The 16,871-nt window shown below is 45.2% G+C and overlaps 1 protein-coding gene across 1 annotated transcript in view; it reads right to left on the minus strand.

Annotated features, from left to right (window-relative positions):
* Positions 1–16,871, minus strand: part of RCOR1 (REST corepressor 1) — a 130,531-nt gene that overhangs the window by 79,867 nt on the left and 33,793 nt on the right. The window lies entirely within an intron of this gene.

Below are 16,871 nucleotides of genomic sequence, written 5' to 3' on the forward strand. Positions count from 1 at the left end.
GCTGGGTAACAAGAGCGAAACTCTGTCTCAAAAAAAAAAAAAAAAAATGTTGATACTACAGTTTGGCATCACATCCTACATTGGGTCAGGCGCAGTGGCTCACATGCGTAATCCCACCACTCTGGGAGGTCGAGGTGGGCAGATCACGAGTTCGAGACCAGCCTGGCCAGCATGGTGAAACCCTGTTTCTACTAAAAATATAAGAAACTAGGCCGGGCGCGGTGGCTCAAGCCTGTAATCCCAGCACTGTGGGAGGCCGAGGCGGGTGGATCACGAGGTCAAGAGATCGAGACCATCCTGGTCAACATGGTGAAACCCTGTCTCTACTAAAAATACAAAAAATTAGCTGGGCATGGTGGTGCGTGCCTGTAATCCCAGCTACTGAGGAGGCTGAGGCAGGAGAATTGCCTGAACCCAGGAGGCAGAGGTTGCGGTGAGCCGAGATCGCGCCATTGCACTCCAGCCTGGGTAACATGAGTGAAACTCCGTCTCCAAAAAAAAAAAAAACTAGCTGGGCATGGTGGCGTGCGCCTGTAATCCTACCTACTCAGGAGGCTAAGGCAGGAGAATTGCTTGAACCCAGGAGGCAGAGGTTGCAGTGAGCTAAGATCACGTCACTATACTCCAGCCTGGGCAACAGAGCGAAAGAATCCTAGGTTGGATGTTCCTAAAATTCTGAGGACACTGCTCCCCTGTACCTAGACTCTATTGTCATACAGATTCTTGGTCCATTGCTGTAACTTGACTTGTTTTCACTGGAGGATTTTGGAAACTTCTCTTTTCTCATTGTTCTGAAATCATAGTGTGATGTACCAATTTATTTTTTCTTTATTTTTTTCTTTTTCTTACGGAGTCTTGCTCTGTCGCCCAGATCGGAGTGCAGTAGTGTGATCTGAGCTCACTGCAACCTTCACCTCCTTGAACCCAGAAGAATTGGGTTCAAGCAATTCTTCTGCCTCAGCCTCCCGAGTAGCTGGGATTACGGGCACCTGACACTGCGCCCAAGTAATTTTTATATTTTTAATAGAGACGGGGTTTCACCATCTTGGCCAGGCTGGTCTCAAACTCCTGACCTCATGATCCACCCACCTCAGCCTCCCAAAGTGCTGGGATTACAGGCGTGAGCCACCGCGCCCAGCTATTTTTTTTTTTTTTTTTTTTGAGACGGAGTTTCGCTCTTGTTACCCAGGCTGGAGGGCAATGGCGCGATCTCGGCTCACCGCAACCTCCGCCTCCCGGGTTCAGGCAATTCTCCTGCCCCAGCCTCCTGAGTAGCTGGGACTACAGGCACGCGCCACCATGCCCAGCTAATTTTTAGTATTTTTAGTAGAGACGGGGTTTCACCATGTTGACCAGGATGGTCTCGATCTCTTGACCTCGTGATCCACCCGCCTCGGCCTCCCACAGTGCTGGGATTACAGGCTTGAGCCACCGTGCCCAGCCGCTATTTTTTCTTTTATTCACTGTGCTGGGCACTCAGTGGGTCTGCTCAATGTGGAGATTTGTGACTTTCAGTTCTGAAAAATTTTAATGCATTGATTTAATATTGTTTCCTATTATTTTTTTTTCTCTCTGGAACACCTAACAATTCAGATGCTGGAGCTCCTGGACTGATCCATTAACTCTAAAGTACTCCCTTCTCTTTTGTTCTTGTATTTATCACCAATTACTAACATTATACCATAACTGATACAGTTGTCTCTCTTGTACATAACCGTTTTCCCTTCTCCCTCCCTCTCCGTGTGTGAGCGCACATGTGTGCACACAACCATTGGAAAAATGCAAACATCATGACACTTCCTTTAGTATGCATCTTCTAAGAATAAGGGCATACTCCTCTATAACCACAGTGCTATTATCACAAAAGCAAAAATATTAATTCATTATCATTAGCATACATTCCTTATTCACATGTCCACACTTCCTCTTCCCGCCTAAGCATTTTTCAGTCAAGGAGGCAATCAGGCATTGTCCTTCTCTTTTCATCTCTCTTCGCGTACTACTTTCTGCAAGAGTTCCTCAGTTTTCTATTAAAAAGTTGTCCTGCTATCCTATTTTCCAAGCGCTTTCTTGTTCTCTGAATGGACCCCTACTTGACACCTTCTTATTTTTATGTCATGCATTCTGTCTTAGCTCTTTAAGCCTTTTTCTTTTTCAAATTTGAACTTTACTTATGCATCTTATATTTCCTATTTCTTCACTTGGTTTCTTTTTATCTGTTTGTGTTAGACTGCAGAGGCTTTCTTCATGTGTCTGATAATCCTTGACTGTTAAGTCATAGTTAAGAAGGAAGTACTAAAAAGTAAGTTTTAATTTCATGTACACAGCTGGTGCTTATTAATGGCAAGGCTCCCTGAAGGTGATCAGACAGGGATCTAACTGCTATGGTGGATTACGTTTTTCTAGAGCTGATTACACTATCTCCCACCACGCATCACCTTGTTACAGTGTGGCCAACTGACACTTTAAGATATGAGGTCTGTGTTCCTCCCTTAGAACCCTAGGCAAGTTGGTGACTATAGCAGAAATAATGTGATGCTACTTCCAAGACTGGTCATCATAAAAGGTAACACGGATTCTCTCGTCCTCCTGCAGGACATACATGTGGACACAAAGCCATGTGGCAGTCTGAGTGCCCTGAAGAAGCAGCACAAACAAGTGCACACAAGCCCTTGGGGAGGTGGCGCAGCCTGGCCCTCCCCCAGCCGTGCACACTGCCTTCCCCGCCCACTGCTCTTCCAGCTCTACCATCTGACTGCAACCAAAGCAAGAAACTGAGCCACAATTGCCCAATCAAACTGTTCTTAAATTTCTGACCTATAGAAACCATGGAATTATTTTAAGTCACTAAATTTTGGGCATCGTTTTTCAGGCAGCAAGACTATGGAACAGATTTTGGCCCCTGGAAGTGAGATGCTGCAACAAAAACCCAGAACATGTGCTACTGGCTTTGGGGCCGGGGGGCAGGTGGAAATTGCAAGGACTTTAAGAGGCTGTGCTATCAGCAAAAGCCTGAAGGGCCTCAACAAGGAAACTATCAGGAAGAACTTAACAGAAACTAAGAAAACTACTATTGTACACTGCAGGAAAAGGGTCCCCTGTTGTCTAAGTAGTGGAAAATGTGGCGTTTAGAAATGTGGAAAACAGGAAATGTACCTAATAAACTCCACGATCTACCTAAGGATATTTTCAGGCAGGATTTTAAAAAAAAGAAATGATTCTCAAAATTCTCAGTAAATCCTGATTGTGACTGTAAAACTTTCTTAAAACCTGAAAAAGATCTAAGAAGTTTCTCCACTGTCCTTTCCAACATCAAACAACAGAGTTTCTAAGAATACTAGTAGGCTGGTGACACACAAGGAACCCAAGAAAATGAAGGACACCACAAACTAGCTACATGTGGTTCCTGTCTAATGCAGTAGGTTACAAAGTGACACACACACAGCCCACAAAATTTTCAAAGGAATTATACCAGTTTGGACTGAAAGGGACAAAAACAGTACAAAATGAGGGGAAGGTTTTTTGTTCCTCCAAAAATACTGTAAGCACAAAGGCTAAGAAAACTACTCAGCTATACCGAGCATGGTGGCTCACGCCTGTAATCCAGCATTTTGGAGGCGGGCAGGCGGATCACGAGGCCAGGAGTTCGAGGCCAGCCTGACCAAAATGGTGAAACCCTGTCTCTACTAAAAATACAAAAATTAGCTGGGCGTGGTGGTGGGCACCTGTAATCCTAGCTACTGAGGAGGCTGAGGCAGGAGAATCACTTGAACCCAGGAGGCGGACGCTGCAGTAAGCCGAGATTGCACCACTGCACTACAGCCTAGTTGACAAAACAAGACTTTGTCTCAAAAAAAAAGAAAGAAAGAAAAGAAAGAAATCTACTTAGCTATAAAATCAACCATTTCTTACAGAAAAGGGTAATTCAGAAGGGTAAGGTCAGGCTCCGGTTTCTCAACAGAAGCCAGAGCCTGCAAGAATCATTTCCAGGCACCAGAACTGAGACCTAATCAAGGAACTGGCAATGTGTGGCCTGCTGAATTTCAGAAAGGTGATAGATGAGAAACCACTGTGCCTCCTGTTTCCTCTTTTCTGGACAGTTGTGTCTACAGCAATTATCCTAAGCTTGTCCTGCCATTTTATGTCAGAGGAAGCGAGAGATTTCGTCTCTTCAGGTCACATGGGTTCAGATCTAGAGGAACCACACCTGAGGAGCTTTGGGTGGCCACAGCTGGGCTTGATTCAGATGACAAGATGCTGAACTTGAAGTTAATGCCACAGCAGGAAGGGGGGGGGGCGATGTGATGGGGGAGGGTGTAAGCATAAAATGTGGTAGATGGTGTTTTTCAAAGGAGGTCACAGAATGTTTCTCATCTCATCCCACCGGTACCCCTTACACTCTGACTGCAATTCCACTTCTGTACTCCTATCAAGAGATAGAATCCACCTTCCCTGACCTTGAAGCTGACTAGACTTGTGACTACATTGGAAAAGATGCTATGTTACTTCCAAGGCTGGGTCATAAAAAGTGAATCAGTTTGCACTCAGTTTTCTCAGGATACTTGCTTTTGATGCCTGCACTTTCTTATAAGCAGTCAGAGGCCACAACACCAAGAGGAGCACAAGTCAGCCCACGCTGACAGACCATGAAGAAAGATGTCTGGCCAGCCAAGGCCACTTCAGCACCCCTGCCTCCAGCCATGGTGACCACATGTGACCACAACTTAAGTCAAAGAAACCGAAGCCAGAACTGCCCAACTGATGTCCTCCTAAATCCTGATCACCAGAAAGTGAGATAATAAAATGATTGTTGTTTTAAGGCAATAGTAACAGCAACAGTTGTTACGCAGTAATCACTGGAATACAGGGTAAAACTAAATTGTCAGCATCTGGGCCGGTTTTTCCCCAAAGAAGAACCTTCTAATTTGCTGGAGGATATAAGCCAGGCTCTAAGAATTCTGGAATGACCATTCAACATGCAAGCTCTCACTTGATCTATACATCCCCTCCACCATGTCTAGCTAGTTTCCACCTGCTCTCCCCACTTCAAGTCTAAGGTCCCTCTCTGATTCAAACCCTACCAAAAGTAAACTCATCTTGCGCAAGGCCAGGGTAAGTCTAGTTGCTAGACTGCTGGAATGAAGCATGATCTAGAGAGAGAAGGACTTCCTAGAGACTTTCAGAGCCCATCAGCTTAGGACCAACAGCACCACACCTGGGCCTCTGGAGATACCTGGTGCCTCCAGCTCCTAGGCCTTGCTGCAGTTCTGCAGTAGAAACCTGTCTTCTCCAGCATCACTCCCGCCCCTTTTCAGTTCTGCCAAGGTAATTACTATGCATTAACCGATTTTTTCGGTTTCTAAAACATTAGTGACATCTCTGTACTGCTATACTGTTTATACTATCCCATTACTCAACATTCCAAATCTCAATCTTTTTACCTTTCTTCCTTTCCTGCCAGCTCTATATGGTTTGCTCACATCTCTCTAATCTATTCCATTTTAATGCTTAGACTTCACCATCCAGTTTAGAAAACTGTAAAATCTTTAAAATGGCCTTCCCGACTCCATTCCCCCACACCTGATCCCTCCTATACTGTGTCAGAATACTTTTCTGACCATACTATGCTAACACAGACTAACCTTTTTTTTCAGACAGAGTTTCGCTCTTGTTGCCCAAGCTGGAATGCAATGATGCAATCTCCGCTCACTGCAACCTCCGCCTCCTGGGTTCAAGTGATTCTCCTGCCTCAGTCTCCCAAGTAGCTGAGATTACAGGCACGCGCCACCACACCCAGCTAATTTTGCACTTTTATAGTAGAGACGGTGTTTCTCCATGTTGGTCAGGCTGTTCTCAAACTCCCAACCTCAGGTGACCCACCCACCTCGGCCTCCCAAAGTGCTGGGATTACAGATGTGAGCCACCACACCCGGGCCAGACTAACTTTTTTAATAGACAGGATCTCACTCAGTCACCCAGGCTGGAGTGCAGCAGCATGATCATAGCTCACGTCAGCCTCAAACTCCTGGGCTCACGTGATCCTTCCATCTCAGCCTCCTGAGTAGCTGGGACCACAGGCACGTGCCACCATACCCGGCTGATTTTTGTAGAGACGAGGCCTCACTTTGTTGCCCAGGCTGGTCTGGAATTTCTAGGTTCAAGGGATCCTCCCACCCTTGCCTCCTGAAGTGCTGAAATTACAGGTGTGAGCCACTGTGCCCAGCCCAGATTAACTTCTAAACAAGTTTAACTATGACTATTATCATCAAATCAGCCTAAGACTTTTATAAAGAGTATTTCTTACTCTTCATAGCAATCCTATGAGACAAATATTACCAATCGTAATAAATGAAGAAATGCATTTAACAACATTCTATGGAATTGAACTGAACTTCAATTTCCTCTTGCCAAATAATCTCAGAAATCCTAACCAGCTCTAACATTTTATTTTCTATGATTCAAAGGCAAGAAATATGAGGCACTGCATATAACTTATACTCAACATCTAGATCAGATACCTGTTAATACTGTCAAACTAAGTTGTTTATTTCTTCTATCAGATTCCTTCTTCTCCTGTGTATTCTTTCAATTAGAGCAAGAAACTGAAAGGACAATGGGTCAAGATGCAGCTGGGGCAGGAGTAAAGGGAAAGAGGTAAAACTAAGCACACCCCAACAGAATGGAGTCACAACTCTAACCACCCTTGTCCCCAAGTACTGGACCTTATCAAATCACAAGAGAGGTACTATCAAAAGTTCCCCACATGAAACCCAAAAATGACATGTTTTTTTAATATACGCAGATTCAGCGCTGCTCACATTCCCATGATTTCCCTATGAAGGGTTACAACTACAAGTTCAAAGGTAAGAAATGAGAATACAACAATCATCTTTATAAAACCAGCATTTCGACTATATTTGACACACTACCCAAACCCTAAAGAAACTATGCTAGATACAGGAGGGGATAAGGCAGAAGTAACACATAGTCCCTGCTTTCTTGAAGCATATGTGTTAGTGGGCAAGAAATAGCAAACCTTATGGAAGTGTGAGTTTCCTTATATGAGTACAATGGAGTTAACAGCAATTACTTCCCCAAATTGTCCTATAAAACACCTATCATAGTGGCTAGCACAAAAAACTGTAGAAATATTATTTTTTTTTTTTGAGACAGGGTATAACTCTGCTGTTGGGGCTGGAGTGCGGTGCTGTTGGGGCTGGAGTGCAGATCTCGGCTCATTGCAGCCTCAACCTCCCAGGCAAAGTGATCCTCTTACCTCAGCCTCCTGAATAGCTGGGACTAAAGGGGAATGAATACCACCATACCTGGCTACTTTTTGTATTTTTTTTTGTAGAGATGGGGTTTCACTGTTTCACTTTATAACCGCTCAAGTGACCCACCTGCCTCAGCCACCAAAAGTGCTAGGACTATAGGCATGAACCACTGTGCCTAACTCCTTAAATAATTCTTTTCTTTTTTCTTTTGAGATGGAGTCTCATCTTTTTTTTTTTTTTTTTTTTTTTGAGATGTACTCTCCCACCAGGCTGGAGTAGTGGTGCGATCTCAGGTTACTGCAACCTCTGTCTTCCATGTTCAACTGATTCTCCTGCCTCAGCCTTCCAAGTACCTGGGACTACAGGCGCATACCACACCAAGCCAATTTTTTTTTGTATTTTTAGTGGAGATGGGTTTTCACCGTGTTGGCCAGGATGATCTCGATCTCCTGACCTTGTGAGCCGCCCGCCTCAGCCTCCCAAAGTACTGGGACTACAGGTGTGAGCCACAGTACCCGGCCTCTTTTCTGTTTTTCTTCTGAGACATGGTTTCACTCTGTCACCCTGGCTGGAGTGCAATGGCAGCTCACTGCAGCCTCAACCTCCCTGGCTCAAGTGATAGTCCCACATCAGACTCCAAAGTACCTGAAACTACAGGTGCACACTACCACACCCAGCTAATTTTTAAATTTTCTGTAAGACGGGGCTTCACTATGTTGCCTAGGCTGGGCTCAAGAGTCCCTCCTACCTCAGTCTCTCAAAGTGCTGGGATTACAGGCATGAGCCAATGTGTCCAGTCTCAAATAATTCTTTAAATTACAATCAGATCAGGTGTAACTGTGGCATTCTCTGGAGAAAAGAGCTGTGTGACCTCAATTACATCTCACTCTGAACTTTTTTGAAATTTAGTTAAACTCATATTACATTTTTTAAAAATCAATTTTAAAAAACTGCAATCAAAATAGGAGACAGGTATCTTGATCTCCATGGGGTTTTCCTGGTAAGTCCACCAAGTCTTTCAGAGTCAAGAGGACTACCCAAGATATCTGTCGTCATTCTGAAATCTGATACATACTCTAGGATGGATCCAGTGTTCACATCTCATTCATACATATCTGAATACCATTTCAACTGAAGAGGACAGGCTTAAGAAACAGTTATTTTAACTAATTATCTTCCATTTCAAACATTCAATTAATTAAAAATATGACTAGGATGGACACAATAGCTCCCAGCACTTTGAGAGGCCAAGGTGGACAACCTGAACAGCCTGGGCAACATGGCGAAACGCCATCTCAAAAACAAACAAACAAACAAACAAACAAAGGCTGGACGCCTGAAATTCCAGCACTTTAGGAGGCTGAAACAGGCAGATCACCTGAGGTGGGGAGTTCAAGACCAGCCTGGCCAACATGGTAAAATCCCATCTCCACAAAAATACAAAAATTAGCCGGGCATTATGGCAGATGCCTGTAATCCAAGCTAGTCAGGAGGCTGAGGCAGGAGAATCGCTTGAACCCAGGAGGATGAGGTTGTAGTAAGCCTCGATCACACCACTGCATTCCAGCCTGGGCAACAGAACAAGCAAAAAAAAATTATATATAAATAAATAAATTAGCCAGGAGTGTTGACCCGTACCTGTATTCCCTATTGGAGGAGGGGAGCTGGGGAAGGGGAGGGGAGCTGGGGAAGGGGAGGGGAGCTGGGGAAGAAGAGGGGAGCGGGGTAAGGGGAGGGGAGGGGCTGAGGCAGGAGGATCATTTGTGTCCAGGAGGTTGAGGCTGCAGTGAGCCCTGATCATGCCACTGGAGACCTTGTCAAGAAAAGAAAAAAAGAAAAGATAAGATAAAGTAAGATTATCTCATTGTCCTAAAAAGGATTTATACAACTTCACAGGTTAATTCCAGATCATGCTGTTTAGCTACCTTCACGACACAAAAGAAAACCATCCAAATACTTTTTAATGAGAAAATGTTAATATTAATACATTACAAGCTAGATCTGCCTAGCAACAAGTTATAAACTTATGTCATCCTACTTATGTTCCCATGGATACAGTCATGAACAGTACACTGGCAGCTGTACAAATCAGGAAAAAATTCCCAAGAGAATTACATCCAAAACTTGGATAGAAAACACTACGATGCCAGGCACGGTGGCACACACCTGCAATCCCAGCACTTTGGAAGGCAGAAGTGGGCAGAGTACCTGAGGTCAGGAGTTCGAGACCAGCCTGGCCAGCATGGTAAAACCCCGTCTCTACTAAAAATACAAAAACTAGCCAGGTGTGGTGGTGTGCCAAGATCCGGCCATTGTACTCCAGCGTGGGCAACAGAGCAAAACTCTGTCTGATAAAAAAAAAAAAAGAGAGAAAGAAAACATTCCTACATTTAAAAAAAATTCTTTTAGAGACAGTTTCTTACTCTGTTACCAAGGTTGGAGTGCAGTGGCTCAATCACGGCCCACTGCAGCCTCCAACGGCTGGGCGTAAGTGATACTCCCACCTCAGCAGCTGGGACTACAGGTGCATGACACCACACCTGGCTCAATTTGGGAGTGCATATCTAAATTTTTATTCAGCAATTCCACTTCCAGGACTCCAAAAAGTTAAATCAACTGAGCAGAGATTATATGTAGAAAAACAATCCATGCAGATTAGCTACAATACAGAATAGCAGAAACAAAAACATGTCAAGTAGAGTCAAATTATGGTCATATTGGCCGGGCGCGGTGGCTCACGCCCGTAATCCCAGCACTTTGGGAGGCTGAGGTGGGTGGTTCACGAGGTCAAGAGATTGAGACCAACCTGGCCAACATGGTGAAACCCTGTCTCTACTAAAAAACACAAAAATTAGCTCGGCATGGTGGCGCATGCCTGTAGTCCCAGCTACTCGGGAGGCTGAGGAGGGAGAATTGCTTGAACCTGGGAGACAGAGGTTGCAGTGAGCCGAGATCGCCGCCACTGCACTCCAGCCTGGTGCCTGGCAACAAAGCAAGACTCTGTCCCCCACAAAAAAAAATTATGGTCATACTCATACCAACATACTATGCAATCATTATTGCATACAATTCTAATAATAATATAGCTCGTTTCTGTACCTGTATATATAATTTTAATAAATATACATTGCTTCAACTTCTTTTTTGAAATTAAGTCTCAATCTGTCGCCCAGACTGGAGTGAAGTGGCGCAATCTCAGTTCACTGCGACCTCTGCCTCCTGGGTTCAAGCATTCTCCCACCTCAGCCTGCCAAGTAGGTGTTACTACAGGCACCCACCACCACACCCTGCTACTTTTTGTATTATTTAGTACAGATGGGGTTTCACCATGTTGGCCAGGCTGGTCTCAAACTCCTGACCTCAAGTGATCCGCCCACCTGGGCCTCCCAAAAGTGCTGGGATTACAGGCGTGAGCCACTGTGTCCGGCAGCTTCAATATTTTTTATATCGTAAGATTTTAGACATATCTACTGAGGAAAATTTAAAAGTCTGCAGGAGAAAAACTAGGCAACATTGGACAGGGCACAGTGGCTCACGCCTGTAATCCTAGCACTTTGGGAGGCTGAGGCGGGAGACTGCTTGAGGACAGGAGTTCAAGACCAACTGGGCCAACACGGCCAGACTCAGGATCTCAAAAAAGAGGCCAGGCACGCTGGCTCACACTTGTAATCCCATCACTTTAGGAGGCCAAGGTGGGCAGATCACCTGAGGTCAGGAGTTCAAGATCAGCCTGGCCAACATGGTGAAACCCCATCTCTACTAAAAATACAACATTTAGTTAGGCATGGTGGCAGGCACCTGTAGTCCCAGCTACTAGGGAGGCTGAGGCAGGAGAATCACTTGAATCCAGGAGGTGGAGGTTGCAGTGAGCTGAGATCACGCCACTGCAATCCAGCCTGGGCGGTAGAGCAAGATTCCGTCTCAAATAAATGAATGAATGAATGAATGAATGAAATATAAACATGTTGTGGAAAGATGTCAAAAAACTTAGTATTTGTTATATAATACCTGAAATTCAATGTTGGTGGGAACCTTCTGTCCCTAGGTGGCAGGAAGCAGAGATTCATCTGACTAGTGACTTGTTCAGCCAACAAGAGATCAAATTTGCTGAAGGTTGGAGAGAACTGTTTGGGTTTCGGCAGCTGGTTGACTGGTTTGCTTTTGAGAGAGGGTTTTGCTTTGTTACCCAGGTTGGAGTGCAGTGGTATAATTGTATAGCTCACTGCAGCCTTGAAATCCTGGCCTCCAGCGACCCTCCTGCCTTGGCCTACCAAAGCACTGGGGTTACAGGTGTGAGCCACCAAGACCAGCCTGTTTTTTATATTGTAGTCAGGATCAATAAGAAGCCTATTAAAGGGCCGGGCACGGTGGCTCCAGCCTGTAATCCCAGCACTTTGGGAGGCCGAGGCGGGTGGATCATGAGGTCAAGAGATCAAGACCATCCTGGTCAACATGGTGAAACCCCGTCTCTACTAAAAAAATACAAAAAATTAGCTGGGCATGGTGGCGCGTGCCTGTAATCCCAGCTACTCAGGAGGCTGGGGCAGGAGAATTGCCTGAACCCGGGAGGCGGAGGTTGCGGTGAGCCGAGATCGCGCCACTGCACTCCAGCTTGGGTAACAAGAGCGAAACTCCGTCTCAAAAAAAAGAAGACTATTACATACCGTTCAAATTGAGAATTTTCATTGACACCACCCCCAACCATGGGCAAGACAGAACTGCATCAGGCAAGTACTCCATAGGAACTACATCCTTTCCCTGGGCACTGTACAAGAATAACATGCTTCAGGAAAGACAAAAAGCGTCACCCTACCTCTGAGGCACAATTACGTGGAGTGCACAAGCATGTATGTATACATTTAGAGGCATCTCACAACTTAAATGTCATACCTCAAAAATCTACCTTCTATTTATTATATAGAAAATATAATTTTTAATTTTAGAATTTTCCTTATAGTCAACTTTTCAAGATTTGATATTCTGTTAAGAATAAACTCCAGGGCCGGGTACAGTGGCTCATGCCTATAATCCCAGCACTTTGGGAGGCAGAGGTGGGTGGATCGCCTGAAGTCAGGAGTTCGAGACCAGCCTGGCCAACACAGTGAAACCCCATCTCTACTAAAAAAACAAAATTAGCCAGGCATGTTGGTGCACGTCTGTAATTCCAGCTACTAAGGAGGCTGAGACAAGAGAATCGCTTGAATGCAAGAGGCAGAAGTTGCTGTGAGCCCAGATCATGCCATTGCACTCCAACCTGGGTAACAGAGCAAAACTCCATCTAAACAAACAAACAAACAAACACACACCTCCATTTTTAATTGCAACTAACTTTCCTTCAAAGTAATGGGTAGTCCAGCATGGTGGCTCATGCCTGTAATCCCAGCATTTTAGGAGGCTGAGGAGTGACAACCAGTTGAGGCTGGGAGTTCAAGAGTAACCTGGGCAATAGAGTAAGACCCCCATCTCTATATAAAAATTTTTTTATTAAAAAAAAAGCACTGGGCCGGGCGTGATGGCTCATGCCTATAATCCAAGCACTTTGGAGGCCAAGGCGGGTGGATCACCTGAGGTTGGGAGTTCAAGACCAGCCTGACCAACATGGTGAAACCCCGTCTTAAAAAAAAATAAAAAAATAAAAAATAAAAAATAAAAAAAAGCACCAAGCATGGAGTTTCCTGAATTCCATCTGACACCAGATCACATAGGAACTGTGAAAGCCTTTATTATAGCTTCCCAATTGTACTTTCAGTGTTTATAACCACTTTCTATTGGATTATCAGAGTGTCTTGGAGCTGGATGAAACCTTTAAAACCATCTGATTAACGAGCAGAGTGAAGTTTTATCTTATGAGAGGATTAGATTCCAGGTCAGCGTATAGAAAGAAAACAGCGCTGGCCAGGCACAGTGGCTTATGCCTGTGATCCCAGCACTTTGGGACATTGAGGCAGGAGGATGGCTTGTGTCCAGGAGTTCAGCCAGGGCAACACAGTGAGACCCTATCTGTAAAAAAATTTAAAAATTAGTCAGGCGTAGTGGCACACAGTCTCAGCTACTCAGCAGACTGAAGTGGGAGAACTGCTGGAGCCCAGAAGTTTGAAGCTACAGTGGGCTATAATCACTCCACTGCACTCGGCCTGAGTGACAGAGTGAGATCCTGTCTCAAAAAAAAGAAAAAATGGCAAGTGGTCAAAATTAGTCTTGAAAAAATTTCCCCTTGCAGTGGAAGGAAAAAAAAGAAAGAAAAATTCCTCAGGAAAGCTCTCCACTAGAAACCAACAACAAAATTATTTCTCAGTAAATTCAAAGCCAATTTTTCCCTCCAGTGTTAAACTAGGTAACTCTTTCTGTCATCACTGAGTGCCCACCAAGAAAAGTTGATGGTGGCTGGGCACAGTGGCTCACACCTGTAATCCCAGCACTTTGGGAGGCCGTGTGCAGCTCACTTGAAGTCAGGAGTTCGAGACCAGCCTGGCCAACATGAAACCTCATCTCTACTAAAAATACAAAAAACAATTAGCCAGGCATGGTGGCTCACACCTGCAGTCTGTAGCCCCAGCTACTCAGAAGGCTGAGGCAGGAGAATCGCTTGAACCCAGGAGGCAGAGGTAGCAGTGAGCCGAGATAGTACCACCACACTCCAGCTTGGCCAACAGAGTGAGACCCCGTCTCAAAAAATAAACAACAACAACAAAGTTGATGGGTTGTGCTTAGAGGCCATGTTTAATTTAAAATACTGGAAGCATACTCAATGCAGTCATACTTTCACATTAGGAGACTTGCAGGAAAAGATTCAAGGTCACACCCACATCTTGCTTTCTCCAGGACACAGGGATGATAACCATAACCACAACCACATGTCCAGACTAGGTGAGGACAGCTCCAGTTTATGCCTGTCAACCTAACAGAATTTTTTTTTTTTTTTTTTTTTGAGACGGAGTTTCACTCATGTTACCCAGGCTGGAGTGCAATGGCGCCATCTCGGCTCACCGCAACCTCCGCCTCCTGGGTTCAGGCAATTCTCCTGCCTCAGCCTCCTGAGTAGCTGGGATTACAGGCACGCACCACCATGCCCAGCTAATTTTTTGTATTTTTAGTAGAGACGGGGTTTCACCATGTTGACCAGGATGGTCTCGATCTCTTGACCTTGTGATCCACCCGCCTCGGCCTCCTCCCAAAGTGCTGGGATTACAGGCTTGAGCCACCGCGCCCGGCCCTAACAGAATTTTTAATAGGCCCCTTTTCATTCTCAAAAATAGCGTGGACTAGTCCACTCTCAATGGACCTACTCCCACACCCCATGCAGTCACTATTCACAGTGAGTCTGGGATGGTCAGACATAAAGTCACGTAGGAAATGTGACAGAAGTGATGATATGCCAGTTCTGGGCCTACACTTTAAAAAGACCTAGCAGTTTCTGTTTCCTCCCTTTGGAAATGTTTGCCCTGAGCCACTGCATAAGCCATCAGGTCCTACTGCAGACCCCACTGGAAAAGGAGAGCTCCTGATACTATGCAACGAAGAAAAAAAGCCCAGCTGTCTCAGCATTGGGAGGCTGAGGTAGGAGAATCACTTGAACCTGGGAAGCAGAGGTAGCAGTGAGCTGAGAGTAGGTATATGATTATGGCCTAAAGGGACTTGTCTTAGTCCATTTAGTGTTCCTCTAAAGGAATATGTGACACTGGGTAACTGATAAAGAAAAAAAATTCACTTGGCTCATGATTCCACTGGCTATAAGACTGGGCATCTGGTGAAAGCTTCAGGCTGCTTCCACACAGGGCCGAAGGTGAAGGGGAGCCAGCATGTACACAGGTCACATGGCAAGAGAGAGGCACCAGGCTCTTTTTGACAACCAGCACTTACAGGAACTAACGGGGCAAGAACTCACCCCTCACGCAGGATGCCATTAATCTATTTATGAGGGTTCCATCCTCATGACACAAACACCTTCCATTAGGGCCCACCTCCAACACTGGAGATCGAATTTCAACATGAGGTTTGCTAAGGACAATCCACATCGAAACTATAGTAGGGGTTAAGTAATCTGCCCAAAACTCCCCAGTTCCGCCTGACACAAAATAGGGTGACATCTCTTTATCTAGGTGACATATAACATAATAATTATAAGTCACTTGAAGCTGCGTTCTGCCCCTTACCACTTGAGGCCTCAGGCACATTGTTTAAGCTCTCTAAATCTCAGTTTCATGGTCTGTACAAAGGGGATGATAACACCTGTGGTGTAGGATTGTTATGAGGATTAAATAAGATCATGTTTGTAAATCTCTTTAGCACAGTGCTGCTCCTACACGCACACATGCAGACTCACACACACCCATGGAGCTAGAAGGAAGGAGAGAAGGCTACAAGGTACCTTCAGAATTTTATCAGCTCATGCATGGTTAGATTACAAATAGCATTTGTAGAGCAATAAAGGTATTCTTTGTGGAGCGTTCCAGGCCAGACACCTATACTTTGTATACTTCCTGGGAAAAGCTTCTGTTCATTTTTCTTTCTCTACCACACAGCTTTGAAATTCCGCCCATATTTTTACACAAACAGAAACTTGTTACTGAGAGGCAAATTTGCACCAGACACTGTTCTAGAAGCAGCGGGGGGAGGGGGGATGTTAAGGCAACAAGATTTTAAAAAGCTCTCCTCTCACCTCACAGTTTCAGCCTCTAGTTGAAGGAATCAGACAGTAAACAACATAAATAAGGAAGTCTGTTAGATAATGATAAGAGTAAATGAGAAAAAAGGAAAGCAAGGAAGGGGAACAGGAAGTGCCAGGGATGCAGCTGAAATGTAGACAGACTGGTGAGGAAAAACCCTCATGGGAATGTCACATTTCAGTACACATGGCAAGAATAAGTCTGTGGGCTATGTGGATGGGGAGGAGGCGCCCAGCAGCAAGGAGGCACTTCAGGTAGATGAATGAGGAGTGCAAAGGCCCTAACATAGAAGTCTATCCAGCAACAGTCAGGAAATAGCATGTTGAATAAGAAAATTAGCCAGGCATGTGGTGGTACCTGCCTGTAGTCCCAGCTACTCAGGGAGGGGCTGAGGTGGGAGGATCACTTGGGCCCAGGAGGTGGAGGTTGCAGTGAGCCACTGCACTCCAGCCTGGGTGACAGAGCGAAACCCTGTCTCAAAAAAGAAAAGAAACGAAAGAGCAAGTTGGCACCTCTGACTGGAGTAGAGAAAAGGGGAGGCCGAGTGCAGTGGCTCACACCTGTAATCCTAGCACTTCGGGAGGCTGAGGCAGGCAGATCACTTGAGGTTAGGAGGTCAAGACCAGCATGGCCAACTTGGTGAAATGTCATCTCTACTAAAAACACAGAAATTGGCTAGGCATGGTGGTGGGTGCCTGTAAGCCCAGCTACTTGGGAGTCTGAGGCACAAGAACTGCTTGAACCGGGGATTTTCATTAGGAAGTTCAAGTACTGGGCTTTCCCCCCACAATTTTCTCCCTTATTTGCCTATTCCAGAGGGGGCCACTAAGAGGCTAAGAGATTTGATAATTTTTTTTTTTTTTGGAGTTGCAGTGAGCCACCGCACTCCAGCCTGGGTGATAGAGCAAGACTGTTTTTTTTTTTTTTTTTT

The sequence above is a fragment of the Sapajus apella genome, unplaced genomic scaffold (genome assembly GCF_009761245.1).
Source record: "Sapajus apella isolate SASKATOON/1434 unplaced genomic scaffold, GSC_monkey_1.0 scaffold20, whole genome shotgun sequence".
Classification (NCBI taxonomy): domain Eukaryota; kingdom Metazoa; phylum Chordata; class Mammalia; order Primates; family Cebidae; genus Sapajus; species Sapajus apella.